Here is a 12,674-nt window from a genome sequence, read left to right on the forward strand (position 1 = left end):
CTTCATAGGCAGGGTTACTACCAACTAGGCCAGACCGATCGTCGGATTTGCCTGTCTGTTTTAATGTTTAGAACGCAATGCAATTAATTTTTGTTGTTTTAGTACCGCAAAAAGTGTACGTACGGCATGCTTCTTGAAACCGCAAGAAATTAATCGCAGTGGCTTCTAAGCCATATAGACCAACAAGGAAATCCCCAAAAAAAATGAGTAAGAAGGCTTAACTGGTAATCAATCACAGGTTAGAGGAAATCATTAGTCAAGCGAGATCAGTGTCTTAGGCCTGGATACGTGGAGGAGTCTACATTGAATAAGGGTTTAAGGACGTGGGGTGGAATTTTACCGGAACCATTTGTTTGACATAATTATTGAAAGTCATAATGTAATGATTGTCAGATTATCATTAGTCATAATTCTGAAACCGTTGTTTTCTCAGGAGTTTCTCAGGTTAGGTTAGGTTTGTTTTATGGTAATCCTGATAAGTTACGCGTTTCTGGGAAAAAGAAAATTATGACTAACAAAAATGCCATTATGATTAAAAATTTTAGGGAAAAAAAATAGAGACCCGGAATTTACTTTACATTAAGTAGGTATTTTATGGTAAAATTAAGTTTAATATCAATATTATTTTTATTTATAACGAAAATGATTAACACTAAATTACTCACGAGAAATATTTTTACGCATATTTACAAGTAAAAAGTGGGGGCCAACTCGGGATTAAATGATTTGGTAGGCTCGCCCAGGAATACTGTTATCGCATATGGGCAGGGCTGCCCAGTACCCGCTTCTTCCTCTGGACCGCATCCAACGGACAGCGAACGCATCCAACCCTTTCTGGTGTTGCAGGGACACCTCGTCGTCGTCCATGGGTATCGCTTACCTTCAGTTGATCCGTCTGCTCGTTTGTCTCCGATATCATAAAAAAAGCTGGTGGCATTGCCGCGCTGAACGCCTACCGCAAACCACGTTCGACGTGTTGCCTCCCTGTCACACTTACGTACAAATTTACAAGTGCGGCAGAGAGGCAACACGTCGAACGTGATTCGCAGTAAGCCTTCTGTATAGCGATACCAATTCGCTGGGCTAGGAAATATCGACATCGTGTATTCAGGAAGACTCGTAAGGTCATGTTAATAAATGTTAGAGTTGACAAATCTGCGCGTCATCATGGATGGCACGAACTATAGTGCGTGAATGCGACGATCGTGAAGGTCACATCAAAACCAGTTAAAAAGCCATAAAAAATGCTACATTAGAATCGATCCAAAAATAGCTTGAGCCACACGAGCGTAATTTGATAATTCTATCTTAATAAAATAAAGGTTTCATAAAACAACTACCTACAAAACAATAATAGAAGTATATAGTTTAGTAAATATCGCCTTGTGTGTGTTAAACGATCCGTAAAATAAATATTTTCTTTCCTTAACATTTATTTATCAAAATAATTAACACAGAGGAAAATGGTCCTGGGTAATAATAGCTTGGTTGAGGAATGAATAAAGATACGGTAGGAAAATAAACTATATTATGTCTGTAATTCTAATTATTTTGTTTATTGTTGCGTATTTCTGTACAGATGTTAAAATTAAAGCGATATAACAAATAGCCAAAGTGATATTAGAATTCATCATATTATTATTGACGATCCCTACTAATGTTATAAATGCGAAAATAACTCAGTATGTCTGTTTGTCTGTTACCTCTTTAAATATCAAATCATTTATTTGTTAGAATACAGTCAAGTGGATGTTGTCAAATACATTTCAAAGAACAGTGTATTTAGGCAGCTAATGGGCACGTAAATCTTATATTCATAAATAAAATAAATCTAATTTATATTACATAATATTAATTTAATTAATATGCGGCATATGGTCGAAATATTCTTTTGAGGAGTAAAAATCATTATGTACCAAAATTCCAACAAGTGTTTCCTAAATAGATTGAATTGAGTAATTTATTAAACAATTTGGATGCCATGCCATAAACACTTTTTGCACGCAAGGCTGTTGTTAATTGCTAATATGAGATTTTGTGTCGCTGCCGTGCACTATTAAAATTAATTTAACGTACATAGCAATTTCAAAAATATATAAACATGGTACAGTTCATACTTTCAAATTAATAAAATATTCATGCATGCATTGCTTGATTCAGGTACCTTTAGTTCACAAGCAGAACCTCTTCATGCTTCAATTTGGTGTTAAGATAGTTTGAAACCCGAGGGAGATCAAAAGATTTTTTTTTAATCATCATCTTATCAGACAAAGTTGTGGATAAAAGCTAGTTAATACATAAGGACGGAATTGGGACCGTGCGAAGTGCATGGTGGGGGTAAGTAAAGCGATCCCAGCGCATAAGGTGGTAAAAATTTGAACTAACTGCGGATAGCGCCTTTAACATTTCGTACAATTATATGGCTCGAAATGAAACTTTGATTTACGATTACTCCTGAAATATTCATTTAAATTGAATGGTGTAAGGGACCATTGTAATCTGCATGAAATGCTTAATATAACTAACGTATTTATTATGATAATTGTTAATAATGTATCCATGTAAATAGCTTTGCAAATGCCACATATTACGTGATCTTTTTCTAGAAGTTAAGAATGGATATAGTAAGTTATCCTTAAAAGATAGACATTTAACATCGCGGACTTTTTTGTAGACCTATGAATGAGAAACAACCCCACCATACATTGTGTTGTTATATCTCAAACGGATTAGGCAGCGTTTTCGATTAGAGCTCCTAGCCAGCGTGATTTTTTCCGACAACATCGTTATATTTCAAACAATTTACACAAAACCTTAACAAGTTATATACTTAAGCCTTCCTCAAGAATCATTCTATTGATAGATGAAAGTCGTATGAAAATCCGTTCTGTAGTTTTTAGTTTTGGAGTAGTTTTATAAGATGTAGTAAATTGACGTTTTCCCCTAGACTTGCGGACACTAGGTTGCGTGACAGTCGTGCACGCTCCCAATAGGAGCACACTGGTAGAAATAATGTTATTGCTTTACGATCTCTTTCTCAGATTTGCATCTTACTACCTGTCCAACCTACCTAACTGTTCATGGAGTATAGTTAGGTCTTGGATCGGTGGTCCCATTTGGCTACCGAATAGACACCGCTGGTTAGCTGGGGCTGAGGCAAATTAAAACAGCTAAGAGCATGTCGGGCCATGCTTGGTGTAGGATTAGTTGTAGGACAGGAGGAACGTAGTTACTATTCTGTCAAAATAGACCAAACGGGGGCGGGGACCAAATTAAGTATCATGTATACTACAAGCATAAAGGGACTAAGGAAGTATCTTCGGAGCGCATTGTACGTCTTTGTACTAAGAAGAGAAGATTTTTTGCAATAACTCAAAAAAGGAACCGATTATGTTTGGTATAGTTTTCATTTAAAGTATTTTAAGTTTTGTTTCACGATATTTTTTTTTATATTTTTGGACCCATGGTTCTAAAGTTAGACACTTTGACACTTTTTTTCGGAGCGATTATTTCCGAAAATATTAACGTTAACAAAAAATGGTTTTTGAAGACCCTTATTGGTTTTGAACGATCTATCCAACGATACCCCAAACCACTGGATTAAAACGAAAATTAAAAAAAAAAGTTTGTATGGGAATTACCTTAAAAAAAAAAACAACTTTTTATTTCACCGTTCTGATGTCATACATGATTCATGTATCCCTGCAAAATTGCAGCTTTCTAGCACTAACGACCACGGAGCAAATCCGCAGACGGACGGGCAGACGGACATGGCGAAACTATATGGGTTTCTAGGTGACTACGAAACCCTAAAAATGGCAGGACGACCCGACCTCGACGTATTTTGCAGCGACTGGCGGGAACATGAACCACACCGTGATGAATGGCGAAAGGGGAGGCCTTTTGGCCAGCAATGGGACACAAAATGGGCAATCAAAAAAAAAAAACTGACTTGTTGTAGATCTAGATATTGTTATTTTTTTTTTAATAATCCTAATTTTATTCAGATAAGACACAATATACATAAACATGGAGACGGTAAAGAGTATATTAAAAATACTGCTGCCTTCAGTAGTGATGTGAAGAAGTAGTAGAAGGAGGGGGTCTTGGGGGACTTTCAGTATATGATTCCTACTCCATCTTGTTATATAATACTATACTAATACTATAAGATTATAAGTCTTCTTCCAACGCGACGACTGGAAACCCAGACGATTAAGCACTAAAATTAACACATTACTTAATTACCGTTTCAAACTTTACCACTTTCCATCTCCATTTGACAATCAACGTTCACACCCTTAACCTAAAACTGCATTTTGCACAGCCAAATTCAGCAACAAACGACCATTTGAAAATAAACAAGCAGGTATTCATAAATTTCCGCACAAGCTAAAAACTAAACGAGTTGGTACTTACTCGTGATGCTCATGAATTTTACGATGAATAGTTTTTCCTTTGATAACTTTGTAGGTTGGAATTTGAAATCCCGTTAAATCAAAACGACCTTGCGCAATACGAATTTCACAGTGACATTCGACTTTTTGGAAGCAGGGCGGAAACTTTACTAAAACTACTGCACGTAAATTGGAGGTGGATTCGTTAAATCATACATTTTAGCGGAAAATACTGTGTGATTCTAAAATAGTGTAATAAATGTTTTTTTAGAACAATAATAACTGCATCAATAAATTGCTCTGATATTTAGATTAAGATAATATTTGTAAAATTTGACGATTTAAAAGTGCTTGTTGCTAGGCCTATTTGAATAAAGAATATTTTGACTTTTGACTTTTGATAGAACTTAAACGAACGTAAACGTGTCTATTTTCTTTAGAATTTTGATTCGTTTCAGGTATATTGAAATAAAAATCATCATCCATAATGAGTCAGAAGGAAACACAGTGCTGGACAAAGACCTAGTCAAAAAATTACGATAACTATCAGTGCGATATTAACTATTGGAACTATGTAATAGGTAGGTACAAGTATTGCTACTAGAAGTGTATCAAGTCATATTAAATAGGTACATTTACGTAAATCACATACGGTAAAATCGAAACACGTCCCAAGTAACTTTGAGTCTGTTTAATCATTTATATTGTAAAATGTCATTATAAATCATTGATGTCACGCTCCCCGTAGGGCTGGCTTATTCCTTGCCTGACGGATCGGCATAGCGATCCAAAGGAGAAATACAGCCAGCCTTCCACAGGGATCAGACCAGGCTGATCTAGCTTAATATAAACATTTTGGGCTAGATCACTCATGTTTTGTTTTTTAGATATTAATTTTATTTTGTTTTGTAGGTAGTTTCAAATTTAGGTTACATTTTATTCTAAGTTTGTTATTAAATAAGTGTGTTTGAGGTTTTAATAAGTCAAATAAATAAAAAAGTATTCATTTACATTTTCACAATCAGCTATTGTCATCAAAATAAATACCCAAATCGTTTGCAAATGGCGCAAAATGCGGGCTCTGCATAAATCTTTTTAGTCCTTTCCGATCCGGATTCTAGCGACTTAAACCGCCTATATCCGAAATATACTGGATCGGAGTGGATCCGTAAGCGTCTAGTGACGTGCCTTTAATGGGAATAATCCTGGGTGGGAATATTTCAGGCATCCGGGAATATTAGGAAAAATCGATTGTCCAGCAGTACAAAATGTTATTAAATGTAGTAGATTCGATATTAAGCGACTCTATCATTTCACTAAGTCCTAATTAACTATTATTTTATTGAATTTTTATTTATAGAAGCGAAGGTCCGCATCTTTGTCGGAACTGGTCGAAATTTTCAATCGTTTCTCGTGAAATTTTGTGAACAAGTTGGTATACATATTCTGCCGATTTAGTTTTTTGAATTCTTTCAAAATAATGAAGTCATGGGAGACCGCAAGGTTTACAGCTCACAGAGACACTAATAGTCATAATTTTAATGATTTATTTTTATTGCTCGTAAAACAAATTGACATGTAAAATTTCCCTTGTGGTATACCAGCTAAATATTTTTTGAATTTGATTATCTCAAAATATGTCACAGCCATATAGTGGAACATCACTACCAAAAGCACTTATACTTATAGATTGTGACCGGCTGCAATATTTGGAAAAAATGGTGGGTTAGCAGTTTCTAAAATGTAAATAGATCGAATACGGACATATATTGTGGAGACAACACAATATTGTCTACAAACACGATTATTAAATACATAATATTGAATCAATCTGTATGTACGTATTTAGTGATTCATACACATACAATAATATTTGGGTGTGTATGACACACACCCAAATATTATCATTCCGTCATTCAATCCGTTTTTGCAAGCTCGTGTGAATTTACTTGCGTGCGAGCACCAATAGTCCGAGGCTGAAATTCTCACCCGAGTTAAACACTTCACTTTTCATTTAGAATACGAGAAAAGTAAAATTCATTTGTTTTTTAAAACATGTCTAAGTATAATTTGAAAACCATTTCTTGAAGATACTTTCAATTAACCATTTAAGTAAATTTTTATGGAACCATTATTTATGGAATGGGGAGTTAAATATCAGATTGGAAATTCTATAAGAAATCCATTTAAAACCAAATCTTATGAAAAAATAAATAAATCGTACTTAGACAATAAAATGCTCTTGTGCAAAAATGTATAACTCTCTGTACACTTTTAAGAACAACAACGACCCTCTTTCAGAGCATTAGAAATGGAAAATTCATTACTATTTTAACAGCCAAAGTAAAGAAAACTCTTTGCAGTCGTATTATGCCAAAATAATGCCGCATAACTTGGAGATTACATCAACATTGACTTACAAGCGCAAAAAATAAGGTCTATTTTCCTTGAAACGTATACAGTGTCCGAGATTTATTATGCATGTGTCTCCGACCGAATTAAACACTCAAATTGATTACCAAGAAAGTTAACTTAATAGTTTTTTCTGCGGTTTCTTGCATTTGCTAGATTTATTATGTATGTTTGTTTCTCTTTAGAGGCAAAATAGTAATTAAGTATTCTTTCCGTTGTTTTTTGTACTGGGTGTAATTTATCAAGAGTAATTAGCCTTTGTGTGCTAAGTATAACAAGAAAAGCAAATTCCTGCTTTAGCTATTGAGTTATTATTATTATAGATCTGCCAAGTATCAGCTAGCTGCCTTAGATTGAAGGAGGAGATGCGGGATTGGTAGAGGCTAGACTGAAAAGCCTAGAACACCGTAGAAAGGTGGCCTGTTTATCGGTATTCTACACAGATTCTACAGGATACATTTCGGGGAGTGTGCGATGGGATTACATAATCTAATCCCCCCATCTCCGTTCTGCCACGTGGGACTAGACGTGGACTTGCGTTTTAGCCTTACGTCGTTACTCTGCCATTCACACTAAATACTACATCCAGCTTTATCTTGCGAACGGCTTAGGAGTGGAATGTACTTCCCGCAAATCTATTCTCAGTCCGCTATAACTTGGATCTTTTTAAATCGAGAGTTAATAGACATCTTTTAAGTAAGCATGTTTCATCCTAAACTCAACGGCACTTACCATCAGGTGAGATTATGGTCAAATGCTTGCCTTTCTCCAATAAAAAAGAGAAGCTAGAGAAGGGAAGGGCGCAACCTACTATACACCACGCGACCAAAACGTTTATGCGTTTAGGTCGCGAGATTCACGCTCCGCTTCTATGGTTTGTCATAAAAATAACAACAACTCATGGCGCAATATATTGGTTTTCTGTGCTGGTTCTATACGAAGTAATAACAGTTCAATAGCTTTAGTAACCAACGAGGTCTTAAATAGAGTTCGAGAAAAACGGTGTCTAATATTGAGAACCATCAAAGCTAGAAGAGGAGGACATGTTGGGGCACCTGTTATGACACGATGAATTCATCAAGACCATTATAGGAGAGTTGAAGGAAGGAGTAATAGAGGAAAGCCAAGAAGGGCATACGTGGTTCAAGTGAAGGAGAAAGTGGACGTCGTGTTGTATCAGACAGTCAAGGAAGAGGCCAAAGAAGGACATGCCTAGAGATTGCCTCACCTAGACACCTACACGAGCGCAGCTCTTAAATTTATGATGATATTAACGGATTTAGCACTCATAAGGATTAATCTTGCTAAAACAGTCGAGGGGGCCTAGCCAAAGAAACCCCAATGGAGTCATACGCCTTGGCCCGGACTCTGACCATTCTAGCATGAGTCACACGCCTTGGCCCGGACTCTGACTGTTCTAGCGTGAGTCATACGCGTTGGCCCGGACTCTGACCATTCTAGCATGAGTCATACGCCTTGGCTCGGACTCTGACCGTTCTAGCATAAGTCATACGCCTTGGCCCGGACTCTGACCATTCTAGCATAAGTCATACGCCGTGGCCCGGACTCTGACCGTTCTAGCATCAGTCATACGCGTTGGCCCGGACTCTCACCGTTCTAGCATGAGTCATTACACCTTGGCTCGGACTCTGACCGTTCTAGCATGAGTCATACGCTTTGGCCCGGATTCTGACCGCTCTAGCATGAGTCATCCTTAAGATCTTATTTTGTACTAGTGACTCAGTGAGTACACGTCGCGATAAACTTCTTAAAGAAATCCGACGACCGGTCTGGCCTAGTGAGTGGCCTTGCCTATGAAGCCGATGTTCCCGGGTTCGAATCCCGGTAAGGACATTTATTTGTGTCATGAACACAGATATTTGTTCCTGAGTCATGAATGTTTTCTATGTCTTTAAGTATTTTTATATTATATTTATCGTTGTCTGAACATCCACAACACAAGCCTTCTTGGGCTTAGTTTTGTGTAAGATGTCCAATTGTTTATGTTAAAAATAAAATATGTCAAAATATGAATACTTCGTTGGATCATTGTCACAGCGAACTCACAATGGTATATAGTGTCATACTCTACTGGCACTTAAGTACTATTATTCATAAGCGCTTGTTACTAGACCTACATTAATAAAATATATATGAACTATGTCAATTTCTACTATTAGTACATCTTCCAAAAAATTTAATGAATCTACTCACAAAATTTCACGAGAATCTCTTGAGAAATGCGACCTGCAGAGAACATTCGGTAATATAAAAGCATGTTTATCCAAGCTGAAGCGGAGACCTTCGCTAACGCTCGGTCAATAAATCTTTATGTACTTTAATAAACAACCTACTGAATAATTGCGAATTTCTTAATTTACCTGTTGTTTATAAAGTCATATCGTTTACCTGTTATTTAAAATTGTTAAAGTTTTTTTTTTATGTAATAGGCTGCAAACGAGCAGACGAGCCGCCTGATGGGAAGCAGTCATCGCCGCCCATGGACATAAGCAACATCGGAGGAGCCACTTATGCGTTGCCAACCTATAAAGTAAACATAACAAAGTAAACAATAATCAACCACAATTTAAACATTCCTGTAATATTCTAGCATTTCTAGCAATAGTTTGACTTATTACATTTATACATTATTTAAATGTTTCAATTTAATTAGTCAAAGTACCTGGGAGCGAGCTTTCTGCGGAATAATCTTAGCTTCCATGCAAAGTTTCATTAACGAAAATGAATTCATTTAAATATCTCAAGTAAAATTGAAACATAGTTATGGAATAGAACTGTACATAGAAGCGAAACTTATAAAATAAGGTGCAAAGTTGGTGGGAGAAGGGGCGCTGATTGTCACAGACTATTCACAGACACACGTAATGTTATAGAATGTAAAATTTTAAGAGGAAACAATAGTGGTAATTTTTACACTGCGAGCAGTGTTTAGGTTGTAATACAACACTGAGGCCAATTCAAATTTACACCTGAAATGAAATGAAATGAAATGAAATGTATTTATTTGTCAGAGTATGGTACATTGATTTGATCTTAAATTAGAATTAGTGCTTTCATATTCTACCGTGAAGGCGGTGTACACATATTTTTACTTATATCTAATTCTTAAATCTATATCTTTGGTTTACACAAAATACCTACGAAATCAAAACTAGGAACAATCAAACAAATAAACTATAAAACTAATCACTATGGTCCAGAAACTCGTTAACACTATAAAAACAATGCTTGTGTAGGTAATAATCTAAATACTTTTTGAATAATGTTGTTGGTTTGTTTTTTATATCATCAGGTAATTTATTGTAAACTTTTATTGCCATAAAGTAAGCATTTTTTTGGAACAATACTAAGTTGGATTTAGGCAAAGTCAACTTCTGTTTCCATCTAGAATTTGAACCTGACATCAAACGATGTCTAAATAATGTTTCAATTCTGTTCTCTTCCGCGCGTATGTCTTGCTCACGCTAATGCATGTACGGACATCTCCGAGCGATATAAACGCGCGAATGATTCATCTTGATCATCATCGGTTTGACATCGTCGTGTACGTTCGAATTAGCCTAACTATCAATCCTTACCATAGTAATATAAAATCTGCCCATCGCAATATCATTCGAAACAGACGCTCCAGGAACTTATTTTAGTTTGGAACTGGTTTTGATAAGACCTTAAATATCGCCTTGGTGACTGGCGCGCATCTCACGCACGACATTCTCTTCATTTTGAATATTTTACAATCAGCGTGTGCGATTGCCAAGGTTTAATCGAAATACACAATAAATCATTTATTGCTTCATTCAATGAAATATAAACCGTAACAAACTAGATTCGGGTTCCCTGTCCGCTTGCATCGGCTTTCGACTTACGGACAACTTGTAACGAGTTTATCCAGGTCCGGATTTAGTCCGGGTCTCTTTCCGGATTACACGCGCTTCACTGACTTTAAGCGTTGATTGGTTGCTGAAAAATTCTTAAATAATATGAAAAAACGACTTATATAAAATCTTGACCATCGAGTACGTTATATCGTCTTGATAATTACCATAATATACATAGTTGAGAGTGCAATCAGAAGCAATACAAAATCTGCATCAAACATGTCTGTTTAAATCTTGTTCGATATTATATATCTCCTCATCGAAACGAACTCCAGCATCTGCCTTCGTGCATCGGCTCCCGACTTACGGAAAAGTTGTAACGAGTTTATCCGGGTCCGGGTTTAGTCCGGGTACCTTTCCGGATTAAACACGCTTCACTGGCTTCAAGTGTTGATTGGTGGCTGAAAATTCAGCTATAGGTAACTGATGGAGGCTTGTAACAAACATCTTCACTGATTAGAAAATATATGTACTTGGGCTAATTAACTTTTTGACCGACTTAAAGGTTCAATACCGCTTATGAGTTTGGGATCGTCAACGATTCGCACAGCGCGCCACTGGACTGAGTCAAAGGGTCCAAGCTGGCATGCAGGGTGTTTACTATACTATCTAATGTACTGCGCTTCTCCCATGAATCTCTCGAGAATCTCATTCATTCAATCTAATTGCTCATAGTATTACCCCTATACAGTGCTTAGACTCCGAAGCACGGAAGTCACGTACAAAACTTTCAAACGTAAGTTACACATTGAAAAAGATAGAGCGAAGTCAGGAACTTGTTTGAAACACTTTGTTTGACTGGGATTGCACATTTTCGATTTATTCCACGTATTGTCCAAATATAAATGAAGCTTTTTGAAAAGTCGAGGAAAGCCTTTGTGAAATAAAAGACGTGCCGAGTATCATGAGGTTTTTCTTATTTGTATTGTAGATGGACCATTTTTTTAACGTTATAGGTGGGTCATTCTCATATTATATGACTGCGGTCAGGCTCAATTCCGTGAAAGTTTTCATACATTTAGTAGGATTTGTGCCTGACGATGGTTCCTGGTTCGAATGCCGGTAAGGGCATTTATTTGTGTGATGAACAAACATATTTTGTTCCTGAGTTGTGAGTGTTTTCTATGTACATAAAAGTACGTATTTATCTATATACGTATGTATATCGTCGCCTAGTACCCATAATACAATCAAACTCGCAAAATTTATCGGTACATCTATTTTTTTGCCAAATTTTACCAAATGACATATACTTAACATTTTTTGCTTCTTATGACCTCACGAATACGTGAAAATCTGTCGGGTAAGAGCCAGGCCACACTAGTGCGTTCCGTTGCGTTGCGTCGTCGCAACGCATTTAATGTGGCATGTCATGAAAATATATATGTAAAACGACGCAGCGTAGACGTTGCGAGGACGCCTGTGACGAAAAAAACACAACTCAAAGCAACGCACCAGTGTGGCCTCACACTTACTCGAGCCTACGGTGGATATTGCGTGGCTGTACACATCGTATTACCACATCTCTCGTGATATCAATGTGAAGCTATATTTGCGCGTAACAACTTGAGTGAATAAGTCTGAAGGTGCCTTGAGGGAGTTGTTATTACACCGTAAAATTAGCATATTATTAGCAACTGACTCAAAGACAGGCTAATAATTAAGACTATGATTTTGACGACCGGTCTGGCCTTGTGGGTAGTGACCCTGCCTATGAAGCCGATGGTCCCGGGTTCAAATCCTGGTAAGGGCATTTATTCATGTGATGAGCTCGGATATTTGTTCCTGAGTCATGAGTGTTTTCCATGTATTTAAGTATATATAATATCGTTGTCTAAATACCCTCAACACAAGCCCTATTGAGCTTACTGTGGGACTTAGTTAAAATTGTGTAATGATGTCCTATTATATTTATGATTCGGTGTACAAAGTCATTTGGGGCTTTTCATGACAGAAGAATCATTAT

The sequence above is a fragment of the Cydia pomonella genome, chromosome 13 (genome assembly GCF_033807575.1).
Source record: "Cydia pomonella isolate Wapato2018A chromosome 13, ilCydPomo1, whole genome shotgun sequence".
Classification (NCBI taxonomy): Eukaryota; Metazoa; Arthropoda; class Insecta; order Lepidoptera; family Tortricidae; genus Cydia; species Cydia pomonella.